Below are 12894 nucleotides of genomic sequence, written 5' to 3'. Positions count from 1 at the left end.
TTGCTGTGACGAGGAGCCTAGGATCTGGTGCACTCTCTGCATAGGAATCTCTGCTCAAGACGACCTGAAATCTTACAAGTGGGAACAGCATGTTTTTTTCCACTTAAAAGTTTATTTTGAGGGTAAGCGAGCACAAGTGGGGGAGGGGCAGAGAGAGAATCCCAAGCAGATTTCTTGCTGTCAGAGCAGAGTCTGATGCAGGGCTCAATCTCAGGAGATCATGACCTGAGCCAAAACCAGGAGTCAGATGCTCAACTCACTGAGCCACCCAGGCTCCTGCTCTAATTGCCAAAGGGTATTTCAGTCTGTGAACATAATTTATTTACCACTTCTTGGACATTTGAGTTGTTCTCAGCTTTGAGCTATTTCTTATACAAGACTGGTTTTGGATACAGATCTTCATTTTCGAGTGACTCTCTGGTCCTACAGAAGGTTACTGCTGTTCATTTTCCACACATCCACTGGTGATGTGAGAGGTGAATGGCTCCACATGTCTGCCCACATATGATGTTGATGGTCCTAGATCTTCCTTTGCGAAGTGGCCTTCAGGTCTTTTGTTCATTTCTTTTTTTGTCTTCTTATTCTTATGTGCTATTTGTTTATATACCATAGATGTAAGTCCTTTGTCAGGTATATGTGCTATGACTTTCTTTTCCAGTTAATGCCTTACCCTTTTATTTTTTTACTGGTGTCCTTTAATGCATAGATAGGTGTATATGTTATAGTTTTTTGATGAGGTATATTTTAACATTTTACAACTTTAGTGATTATGTCTCTTTGCCTCTTGGCTAAGAAATCTTTTTCTCAAGATCATGGAGTTATGTTCCTATGTTTTCTAGAATCTCTGTGGATGGTCTTTGATCCATCTTGGTCTAACTCTTGTGTAGGAAGTAATCTATGAATTCAAAGTTCACTTCTGTTCTATAGAAATACCTAGTTGTTCCTGCATCGCTTGTTAATTGTCCTTTCCACATTAAATTGTCTGGCAACTTCTTTTTGGAACTTTATTTTGTATGTGTGGGTCTACTTCATGGCTTGTTATTCTGTTGGTCTATTGATCGTTATGTCAAAACTATGATTTCCAAAACTGTTTTGGCTGCTTTAGGTCACCTGTCTCTCCCTATAAAACTTAAATTCATCTTGTCATTTTCTTTTTTTTTAAATTTTTTTATATATACATATATTTTTTTAACGTTTATTTATTTTTGAGACAGAGAGAGACAGAGCATGAACGGGGGAGGGTCACAGAGAGAAGGAGACACAGAATCTGAAACAGCCTCCAGGCTCTGAGCTGTCAGCACAGAGCCCAACGCGGGGCTCGAACCCACGGACCGTGAGATCATGGCCTGAGCCGAAGTCGGGCGCTTAACCGACTGAGCCACCCAGGCGCCCCTCATCTTGTCATTTTCTACAATAAAATCTTGCTGTACTTTTTGAGATTGTTTTAGATCTGCAGGTCAATTGGAGAAGAAACTGACCTCTTAACATTGAATCCTCCAATCCATGAGCAGAAGAGATCTCTTCATTTAGATCTTCTCTAGTGATGGGATATAATTTTCAGTGAAGCTTCTTCTACCTCTTGAAATTTTTCTGAGTGTTTTCTTTTTTTGATGCTATTTTAAATGATATTAAGTTTCATTTTTCAACTATTGATTGCTGATATTATAGAAAAAATGGATTTTTCTCTGTTGACCTTCTATCCTGCAGTGTTGCTAAATTTGATTATTAGATCTAGTCAGGTTTTGTTCTGTTTCTGGTAAATTGCTTAGGAGTTTTTGCATAAACAGTTATCATAACTTATAAATAAAGTTTTAGCTCTTGCTAACTTTTGTGACTTGGATGTACTTCTCTTTTTATTGCATTAGCTACGACCTCTAGTGAGATGTTAAATACAACTGGCCAGAACAGACCTCTTTTCCTTGTTCCCAATTTTAGGGGGCACAGACTTTTCACCATTATGATAGCTGTAGGGTTTTTTTGTGGGTACACTTTAACAGGTTTTCTGAGAGTTGTCCTAAGTGTGTGTTGATATTTTTTGAAGTTTTTATGCATCTACTGAAATCATTCTGTGGTCTTACTCCTTTATCTCTTAATGTGGTGAACTGAGTTAATTTTTAGATGTTAAACCAATATTGCATTCCAGGATCAAACTTCACCTGATTGCGAGATTTAACTTTCTGAATATTTTGTTGAGAATGTTTGTGTATATGTTCCTCAGCAGTAGTGGTCTATAGTGTCTGTTTCTTGTAATGTCTTTGCTTGGTTTTGTGTTGGAATGATGCTGCCATCTTAAAATGAGTTGGGAATATTCTTTCATGAATGAGTTCGTGTAGCATCCTTTTTGTCTGATCAAATTCCTTAAATTATGGCCAAAATTCACCAGTAAAATCCTCTTGGCATGGAGTTTTCTTTGTGGGATGCTTTTAAATTATGGATTCAGTTACTTTAATACATAAAAAAATCTCTTCAGACTTTACATTTATTCCTGGTCAGTTTTGGTAATTTGTTTCATTCCAGGAATGTATTGACCTAAAAAAAAAAACTTGTCAAACTTATTAAACAACTGTTCATAAAATTATTTTTAATGTCTATGGACTGTAGTGATGTGTTTTAGTTTGTAATATTCCCTTTAGACTGCTAACTTTCTAAGCTGGTGGCATATTAGTGTAAACTTTTTCAAAGAATCAACTTAAACATCTTTCCCTATTGTGTTTGCTGTTTAATTGACTTCCATTATAGTTTCCTTCTTTCTGCTGGCTTTGGCTTTACTTCACTCTTTTTGTTAAACTTAAAATGAAGACTTAAATCATTTCACAAATTTCATCTCAACGTATAGGTCTCCATCTGAGCCCTGTTTTTGAATGGAAGCTGCCTGCATCTTTGTTCTCCTGATGCTCCCATTGACGTATGTTAGATCGCTTGATACTCTCTCACGGGTCACCGAGGTGGTTTTTTTCTCTCTGCTTCAGTTTGTATCATTTCTGTTTTTTTATTCAAGTGTAATTTACTTAGTGTTAGATTAGTGTCAGGTGTACAGTGATTCAGCATTGCTATATATTACTCGGTGCTCACTATGGTAAGTGTTCTCTTAATTCCCTTCACTTAATTCCCTTCACCTCCCCCTATCCACCTCCCCTCTGGCGACCACACTCTCTGTTTTGTTTCTCTTCTCATCTATGTTCATTTATTTTGTTTCTTAAATTCCATGTATGAGTGAAATCCTATGGTATTTCTTTCTCTGACTTCTTTCACTTAACTTTATGCCCTATGGGTCCATCCGTGTTGCAAATGGCAAGATTTCATTTTTTTATGGCTGAGTGATATTCCATCCTATACTTTATCCATTTGTCTACAGATGGATACTTGGGTTGTTTCCATATCTTGGCTATTTTAAATAATGCTGCAATAAACATAAGGGTGCATATATCTTTTTGAATTAGTGTTTTTGTATTCTTTGGGCACTCGATAGTGGGATTATTGGATCATAGGGTACTTTTATTTGTACCTTTTTGAGGAAACTCCATACTGTCTTACACGGTGGCTGTGCCAGTTTGCATTCCTAACAGTGAGTGTGTAACGAGGGATCCTTTTTCTCCACATCCTCCCCAACAATTACTTGTCTTTTTAAAAATGTTTTTATTAAAAAAAATGTTTTTATTACTTATTTATTTTGAGAGAGAGTGAGAACAAGAAGGGGAAGGGGTAGTGAGAGAGGGAGAGAGAATCCTAAGCAGGCTCCATGGAGCCCAGTGCAGGGCTTCATTCCATAACCATGAGACCATGACATGAACTGATATCAAGAGTTGGATGCTTAACCAACTGAACCACCCAGGCGACACTTTGATTTTGTTTTTGTTTTGTTTTGTTTTTTGTTTTGTTTTTGATAATAGCCATTTTGACAGGTGTCAGGTAAATCTGTTGAAATGACCATACAGTTTTATTTTTATCCTTTCTCTTACTGACGTGATGTATCACATTGATTTGTGAATACTGAATCACCCTTGCATCCTTGGAAGAAATCCCACTCAATCATGGTGAATGATGTTTTTAAATGTTGTTTTGGTTTGGTTTGCTAATATTTTGTTGAGGGTTTTCCCATCTGTGTTCATCAAAGATATGGGCCTGTAGTTCTCCTTTTGTGTAGTGTCCTTACTGGTCTTGTTATCAGGGTAATGGTGGTCTCCTATAATGAATTTGAAAGCTTAGTTTCCTCTGTTCTGGAATAGTTTGAGACTAATGGCATTAGGTGTCACGCTTGCACCTCTTCATCGGCAATGCATTGGTGTCACACTAGCACCCCTTCATCGGCGATGCAGGGGTGTAAAGCTTGCACCCTTTCATCTGCGATGCACAGTGTCACAATTGCACCCATTCATTGGTGATGCAGGGGTGTCACACTTGCACCCCTCATGGGTGATGGAGGGGTGTCGCTGTTGCACCCTATTGGTGATGCAGGGGTGTCACATTGGCACCCCCATCAGCGATGGAGTAGTGATGGCACTGTTAAATCTGATATTATCTGAATGGCTCTTTTCACTTTCACAGCTGAGGAAGCAGACATCTGTTAAGGGTAAGGGTTAGGATTAGGATAAGGGGTAGGGGTAGGGGTAGGTCATCTTGCACTCCCCAGCGGTGATGGAGTGGTGTCACGCTTACACCCCCCCCCCCCCCATCGGCAATGGAGTAGTGATGTCGCTAATTAAATCAGAAGTTTCCTGAATGCCTTTTTAAACTTTCACAGCATAAGAACCAGGCATCTGTTAGGGTTAGGGTTAGGGTAGGGATAGGTCATGCTTGCACCCCCCCCCCATTCAAGGATGGAGGGGTATCATCCTACATACCCGCATCGGCGATGGAGGGGTGTCATGCTTGCACCCCCCAACTGTGATGGAGGAGTGTTGCCACTCTTATTATTTTTTTATTATTTTATTTGTGTGTGTGTGTGTGTTGCCACTCTTAAATCAGATGTTTCCTGAATGGCTCTTTTCACTTTGACTGCTGAAGGAGCAGGCTTCTGTCTAGTCCATTTTTCTTTTGTTATCTTTGGGATAGTTTAACACATACACCAGATTTCCCCAGCCATTATTACAGACATGCAGAATTTCTTCTACCAGCTGACACCTCTCATCCACTGAGACACTGGATTCCTATAGCACATCCCACAAGCTCCCAGAAACTGGGCTGTAACTGTGGACAGCAGCACTGTCCCATTGTCTTCTGATGGTATTTCAATGGGCTCGTCATTATCATCTTGGGTTACCCGAGTATCTTCTGACACCTTCTCTTATTTTTCCAGTAGGCCACTGCTAGGAAGCCTGACAGGGAACCCGAAGCAGGGAGGGATCCCAGGAGAAGCCCAGCTACCACTTGGCTCCCACAAAATGGTCACCTTGAGACTCTTTATAGAAGAGGAGAAAATACCACCACCACCACCACCACCACCACCATTTAATAACCCTGCCCTAAATGTGGAGAAAGCAACCACCCACCCCCAAAGGAAACTCCGACAGGGTACATGTATACTACATACAGCATTGATCAAGTAATTTGCATCAATAAGTGATGTTGTACTTTTGACTGGTAAGTCTAAATCTAAATCACTCAGAGGTGATTTTATTCTCTGAAGTCACCCCAATCTATATTGTTGGCCCAGGGAAGATTTGTTGTCCCTATTGGTTGTATTGGTGTAGTCTCTTCGGGCCTCTTCATGGGAAGGTCCATTTCACCGATTGGAAGAGACAGTAAAACCCTCATGTGGCCATTCATAGGAGTCACTATTTAGGGAACAAGTGATTATGCTACCTTTGCAAGGTCAGGATATCACAGCTGTTTAATGAATGTCACTGGGCAGGCAGTGCCTCTAATACTAGAAATGCTAGAGGTGATGATTTTGGTAAACAGTCAGGATTGTGTTTGTTGAGTCCCTTTTGCTTCTTTTAATATTTCCTTGATTGTATACCTGTGTTGGGTCAAAAATTGGTTTGATATTTAGTTCATAGGTTATTTTTATCCTAGTGTTAACTATCAGGTTGTCTGCTCTGATATAACCTTGTGCAAGGAGAACAATTTCTTGTTACTCATACTAGCATTATTGCTTCTATTGTTAAATTAACCCAGTATTAAGTTAGGAGTTGGTTGCATAGTTTTGGTATTAAGATCTTAAGATCGTATGCCAATGGCTGAGCCCTACTAATAACTGTCATCACCACATCCCTAACAGCTCTTACAGTCCATGAATCATATTCTTGTCCTTTCTAACAGCCTCATTTCAATTCCTTACACCCTTCCATTGGCGATGGATGCTCTTGCACTCCCCCATCAGCGATGGAGGGGTGTCACACTTGCAATCCCTCCATCTGTGATGAAGTGGTGTCATGCTTGCATTCCCACCATTGGCCATGTAAGGGTGTCCCACTTGTGCCCCGTCATGGGCCATGGAGGGGTAAGCCACCTGAGCCCCTTCATGGGCTATGTAGTGATGTCACACCTACATGGGCCATGGAGGAGTGAGCCGTCTCTGCCCCTTCATGGGCTATGTGGGGGAGAGCCACCAGCACCCCTTCATCAGCAATGAAGGGATTTTCTGCCTGCACCCCCACATCGGTGTCTTGTATCTTTCCATCGGCGTAGTGGGGTGAGCTGACTGCAACTGCGTATGGGCATCCTGCACCCCTTCATCGGCGATGTGGGAGTATGCTGCCTGCCCCCTTAATCGGCAACTTGTACCCCTTCATCAGTGTTGTGGGAGCATGCTGCCTGCACCCCTCATGGCCACTACAGTATTTGTACTATCTGTAGTTTCAGGTACCCACCTGGGGTCTCTGGACATATCCCCATGGATAACAGGGTTGGGTGGGGTGCTATTGTAGTCTTTTTCCTTTGTATCACATCTCCCCACATGACCCTCGTCTCTAGATAAATCTCACAGGATCAGGAACCACTTTTCCTTGCACTTTCTTCTTGGTGGAAACATCTTGCCTTTGCTTAGCATGGCCACTTTGCCCTCTCCGCCATCTCCTGGAGGTTCCCTTACCCTTGCAGTGCTCTCCACTCACTGCTTTAGGGTGTGCAGTCTGTCTCCTGTCGCAGTTATGCACAAATGGTAATTTGTACCTGGAGTGGCCTCAGGAAACTGCCTCAAGATGGGACTCTCAGACTGGACTACTCTGCTCTCTGGTGGACATACAAATAAGTAGCTTCCTTGTTGGCAGAAGAGAATATTGATCATTGGTGGCAAGAGGCGATTTCACATTTGCTCATGTTACCACTGGTGCTGGTGTGGAGTGATGGAGGACAGCACGCTGGAGGATTGCAGGTGGAGTCGTCACTGTGGCCATGGGGGGCAGTTACAGAGATTGTTCAGGGTCAGTTTTGGGTATCTGGGGTATATGCAGGAAATAGGATAGATTGAAAGCAAGGGCGAAACATAGGGCCTCATGAGTGGATTATCTTGTGTTTTGTTGCCAGGAGAAGCAGCTCCCCCACCGTCTGAGGGAAATAGTCTTACCCCACCCCCAGGACCACTCAAGAAAAGGTTTCAATGGCTTCACCTAAGACAATACCATCGTGACAGAGAGCAGTGATCTTCAGCCTCCACGTCTGCTATCTGTGTTACTTCCTGGAAAATAACGGAATGCCAGTGTACTCCAAATGGAAGTATGGGATCAGGTCCATACAGGATTAGGTGCCCATGCAGGGGAGTAGCAGGGTATTACCACTTCACACTGGTAGGAGACTGGGGAACAAGTATGGGTGTGGATTTACAGAGTATTAAACAAAAGAGAGTGGCGTACGATAGGCCAGACATGGATACAGGGTTCCTCCTGCAGGAAATGTGATTTAACATGTTGCCTTGAGAACTGAGAATGGTCATAATAATGACTCAGTGGCTGCCTTCAGTCAACTAGGTTGAAATGCCAGAGCTTCCCTGACTTTCTCAGGGAAGGAAGACTCCAAGGTCCGAGGGAGATGGGAATGGGGACCTGTTGTGCGCACACCTGCTCGTTTACCACAAAGTTGGTGGCTTATGAGAACAAAATCGTGTTCTCTCACGGTTCTGGAGGCCAGGAACCCAAAATTCATTTCACGGAGACTAAGGTGTCAGCAGGGCTGTACTCCCTCTGGAGATCCCAGGGCTCCAGGGGACAGTGTATCCCTTCCCTCTGGTAGCTCCCGGTGGCCACCAACCTCCCTTGGCTTGTGCCCACATCACCCCAGTCTGTCTCCATGGACACAGTGCCTCCTCTTTTGTCAAGTCTTTCTAAGACTTTAGAAAAGTCTTTGTCTTTCTAAGGATGCTCGTGATTCCATCTAGGGCTCACTCAGACAACCCAGGACTCAAGATCCTCAACTAGATCCCATTGATGGGAGTTAGATCCCAGGTATCAGGGCTTGATTTCTTTGAGGGCCATTGTCCAGCCTAGTACAACGTGTCCTTCCATAGGGAGACAGCCAAACCATGCTAGCCCCGTGCGGTGGGGTGCTCACCGGTGAGCAGTGCCAGGGCACGCAGTGCTGATAGACACTGCAGCAGGACCGAATCTCCAGGGAATTATGCCCAGATGGGAGAAAGCGAATCCTGAAAGGGTCACACGCTTTTCGATTCCACTTGTGTAATACTCTCGAGGGGACAAAATCATAGAAATGGAGAGCAGATGAGGGATTGCCAGGCATCACGAAGATGACGGGGGCAAGAAGGAGGTGGGAATGTCTGCTCTAAGAGGACAACACGGGGGTCCCTGTGGAGGGCCCGATGCTCTGTTTCTCATGTGCATCGCTTTTGAAATCCCGGCCGTGATCGCGTCCTACAGGCAGAGAGAACGTAGGGCATCTTCACGGTGTTTGCCAATCACACACAGTCCCAGCAACCCCACAGCCGCCCACCTTGCTACATCTGTCCCCACGGCTCTGGCTGGTGTCCCGTTGCCACAGTTGAGCCGTGGTCCTAAGGGAGGAAGCCATCTCGCTAACGCGGCTCCCGCACCGTTTCACTCTCTCCTGCACACCTGGGGGTTTCCTCGCGACCGGCCATCCTGTGCACCTGCGGCTGTTTCTCCCGGCCCACGGGGGGCAATCGCTTCCCATCCACCACCACCTGTTTGTCTTCCTACGTCCTAGCGTTGCACGTGCCAGCACCTGCAGATCTTCCCTCTGTCAGCTGAGCCTGAGCCGGCTTCCTCTCCCACTGGGCTCTAGTTCTCATCTCATTAATGAACGACACTCACCTCGCTGAAGCTCACGGTGAAGTCTCAACGCCCAGTTTGCAGACTATGTGGCACCATTTTACAGACACACGTAATTACTCCCTTTGTTTAAAAATTCCTTCCTTCCTCCTCCCACCACCCAAGCTGCTGCTCACCAGTGTCTGTGTTGGTCTGTTCTCATCTTCTTCCCACCTCCCATCAGCTTTCGCCCGTCCTCACTCTGGGGCGATCTCAGCCAGCCTCAGGCTTCTATCTACAAGCAGCTGGGGCCTCCAAGTCTTTAAGCTCTGCCCCCAGCTCTTCATGTCTCCAGACGCCTGACTCTGTCTGTGCACCACACAGGTGCTACCCTCCCCAGCCTCTGCTACCTCCCTGAAGGCTTCTCCTCTTCCCCTCCCCTTGTTTACTGGGCTGCGGCCACACCGGCCCCCTCTCTGCTCCCTGAGCATGTCAGGCACACACTCCTGCTTCAGGCCTCGCGCTGGCTTTGCCTCTCTCTGTCTGGAATGTTCTCCCATGTGCCCAGATGACATACTCCTCATTTCTGTCATATCTTTGCTCTGACGTCACCTGCTCAGTGGAGCCTCTGCTAGCTCTCTATCTAAAACAATACTGCTCCTTCTCCAACCCAAACACCTGATCTCCCTTCCCCGCATTCTTTTTCTTCCTGGCCGTGGACATCGTCTGTTTTTCTTACTTCCTTGCTGTCTGTTGCCTACTGCAGTCCCTGCCAGAATGTCAGCTCTATGGGGTCCAAATACCAAACTAGCTTTGTTTAGGGCTGTTTCCTTATGCCTCTACAACAGTGCCTAACTCCTACAAAGGCTCAGACACCACTTGCTGAGTAAGTGTTGGGATTTCGTATTAGTTTGTTGGGTCTGCCATCACAGAGTACCACAGACTGGGTGGCTTAAGCAACAGAAATTGATTTATTTATTTTCTCATACTTTAGATCAAGGTGTGGGCAGGGTGGGTCTCCTCTCTCCGTGGCTGGTGGATGACCTCCTTCCCACTGTCTTGACGTAGTCTTCCTTCTGTGTATGTAGGTGTCCACTCTCTTCTTATGGGACACCAGTTATCAGATTAGGGTCCCTCCCCCCAAATGAGCTCACTCAACCTCCAGTTTACCTTTCAAGAGCTGGTATCCAAGTACAGTCACATGGGTAGTTAGGACTTCAAAGTATGGATATGGGGGGAAAATCCATTCAATAACAGGTTTCTGTCTGTAGTACCTAGTCACTACTCACATGGGTTTTTTTTTCTTTCCTGTATGTCCTTGTCCCATTATTTGCTCACCCAGTGCTAATCCCAGTTTGCCCTTAGCCCAAGTTATAACTCTATTTATTTATTGGTATAGGCTTGCATCTGCCCTCTACCTCTATACTCCATGTTCCTGGCTGGCACTGGAATTACATCCTTAGCATCATGCACATCATAACCTCCAGGTGAGGTAAGTATGCTTACTCTCATTTGAAAAATCTGAGGCTCAAAAGAGAGTGGGTCATGTTTCTGAGATCACAGTACTAGTAAGTGCTGTCATTTTGATAACTTGGTTCCCATGGGCTCCAAAGCCCACTTACTTTCATCTAACACACTGTCCCCAAGATGAGTGGGGAAAAGCCATACTCAGCCTGACATATTATAAGTAATGTTACCTGTAAAGCTGGTGTCACATTTCAGGAACAGTTTGAATTTGAATGTCATGTCCTTTTTTTTTTTTCCTGCTGCAATTTCTTAGATAATCCTTAGATTTCTTAGATTTATCTAAATGTATTTTTCCCTTTGCAAAATTTAGCCACTAAGAATACTAAGAAAGTTTGTTTCCTTTTTAAGAGGTCAGAATTATACAATGAATTCATCATGTCAAGGCAATAGCCATTATTTTATCCTAAAATATAGAGGAAAAGGTCTTTGCCTTTGTTGTAAGACTTTACCATGTGTTCTTGATAACACGCCTGAGCTCTATTGGTGAAAAACTATCGTAGACTTTGAAAGTCAGTTACTTATAGTTAGGAGAATATCATTCCCTCTTTGAGTGCAGCTGATTGTTTAAAATGGAAATTAGAATTTTTCTCCATAGATTTTATATTTTAGAATGAGCTGTGCTTTAAAGAGTATGTTGTATTTGCATTCATGCAAGTTGTGCAGTCATTAAATTGATAGGAAAGTAGCTGTTAATAGTTGTCATTTGGACATGTAGATGGAAATACTGATAGGTCACGGTGTGACCACTTAAACGTGTTGAGCTCTGGTTTCATTTGGCATTTCCAAACCACTGCCCTGAGCTTATGGATGTTGATCAAGTGGCCATGTAATTGTTGTTTTAAATTGGCATCAGGTTCTTAAGTTGTGTATGAGGAAGCTGTTGGTTCTCTACTTCTATGTAGCTCCTGAAAACAGAAGACTAGAGCATTTTATCAAAATAAATTTTGTTTAAAATAAATGTACCTTGTGAATGAGATAAAGGCTTACATAATAATTAGTACTTTTGGAGTCTGATATTAATTTGCAAGTTTAAAATAAGTCTAGGGGTATCTGGGGGGCTCAGTTTGTTCTGACTTTGGCTCGGGTCATGATCTCACTGCTTGTGAGTTCAAGCCCCATATCAGCCTCTGTGCTGACAGCTGGGAGCCTGGGGCTGGCTTCAGATTTTTTGTCTCCCTCTCTCTGCCCTTCCCCTACTCATGCTCTGTCTCTCTCTCTCAAATATAGTGTAAAACATAAAAAAATAATATAAAAAATAAAAAAACAAAAAATATTCTAGAATAAATCAATAGACAGTAACATGCTTATAACGACTGGTGATTAAAACAAAGAAATATCCTGAATATCCAAGCATCAATTACTGTTCTTTCCCTAGGAACCCATCATATATCATGTTGACCATTAAGCTGAATGAAAGCATTAATCTTTTAGTATCTTGGAAGAGATAAGCTTACTATCTTAGCTAGTAAAGTTTGGTATATATCATTCTTGTAGACCTATTTTCTTTAATGATCAAAGAATTACTGTGTGGTGTCTTTTATTTGGGTATTCAGGACTAAGATAAGTAACCTGAGACAAATGAATTAAGACCATTTTAGAACTGAGCTGGACTACAAAAGTCAGATCCTGGAGTCATGATAAAGATAGTTTGAACATTCCTTTTCATCAGTAAAAAAAGAAGTACAGTTCCCAGATGACAATCACCATGTTGAAGGAGAGTTTCTGGGGTTCCCTCCAACAATGGTACATGATTTTGAGTCAAGGATACAGCCTCCGTGACTCTACTTTCACTGAAATGATGGTTCAGATATCAACAATGTTGTCTCATGGAATTTGCAAAACTGATATCCTTTCAGTTTTCGGCATGATTAATTTGCCAAAGAGAAAAAAAATGTTTCCCTCTTTCTGAACCATAATCACATTTGTATTTAGAGTTATCATTAAAAATAGTATTTCTAAAAATGTTAATAAATACATGTCAACATAAATTTGCTTGCAAAGTTATCAAATGGAAAACTGTTCCCAAAGCAGTTATTTTCTATTTTACAGGAAAATTAAACTTTTATGTCCCTAGTGCATTTATGTTATATCCTATTCACTTTCATGCTGTGTGTGTGTGTGTGTGTGTGTTTGTACACGTGTGTGTATGTGAATAAGTGAAATGTGCAGTATTTGGTCATTTAAAAGGCTTCGCTAATTTAGGCAA

At 42.9% G+C, this 12894-nt stretch overlaps 2 long non-coding RNA genes across 2 annotated transcripts in view; both read left to right on the top strand.

The window, feature by feature from the left end:
• Positions 1-8284, top strand: part of LOC144613022 (uncharacterized) — a 29584-nt gene extending 21300 nt beyond the window's left edge. Inside the window, exons 2-3 of the long non-coding RNA XR_013550330.2 lie at positions 5297-5580; positions 7468-8284. This is a non-coding gene — a long non-coding RNA (uncharacterized LOC144613022). The remainder of the gene's footprint in view (positions 1-5296; positions 5581-7467) is intronic.
• Positions 8285-8370: 86 nt separating this feature from the next.
• LOC144613023 (uncharacterized) overlaps positions 8371-12894 on the top strand; it is a 68344-nt gene continuing 63820 nt past the window's right edge. Inside the window, exons 1-2 of the long non-coding RNA XR_013550331.2 lie at positions 8371-9294; positions 10561-10653. This is a non-coding gene — a long non-coding RNA (uncharacterized LOC144613023). The remainder of the gene's footprint in view (positions 9295-10560; positions 10654-12894) is intronic.

The sequence above is a fragment of the Panthera onca genome, chromosome D1 (genome assembly GCF_046562875.1).
Source record: "Panthera onca isolate mPanOnc1 chromosome D1, mPanOnc1 haplotype 2, whole genome shotgun sequence".
NCBI classification, from domain to species: Eukaryota; Metazoa; Chordata; class Mammalia; order Carnivora; family Felidae; genus Panthera; species Panthera onca.
The sequence above is the reverse complement of the archived record's forward strand: the minus strand, read 5'-3'. Positions and strand labels throughout refer to the sequence as shown.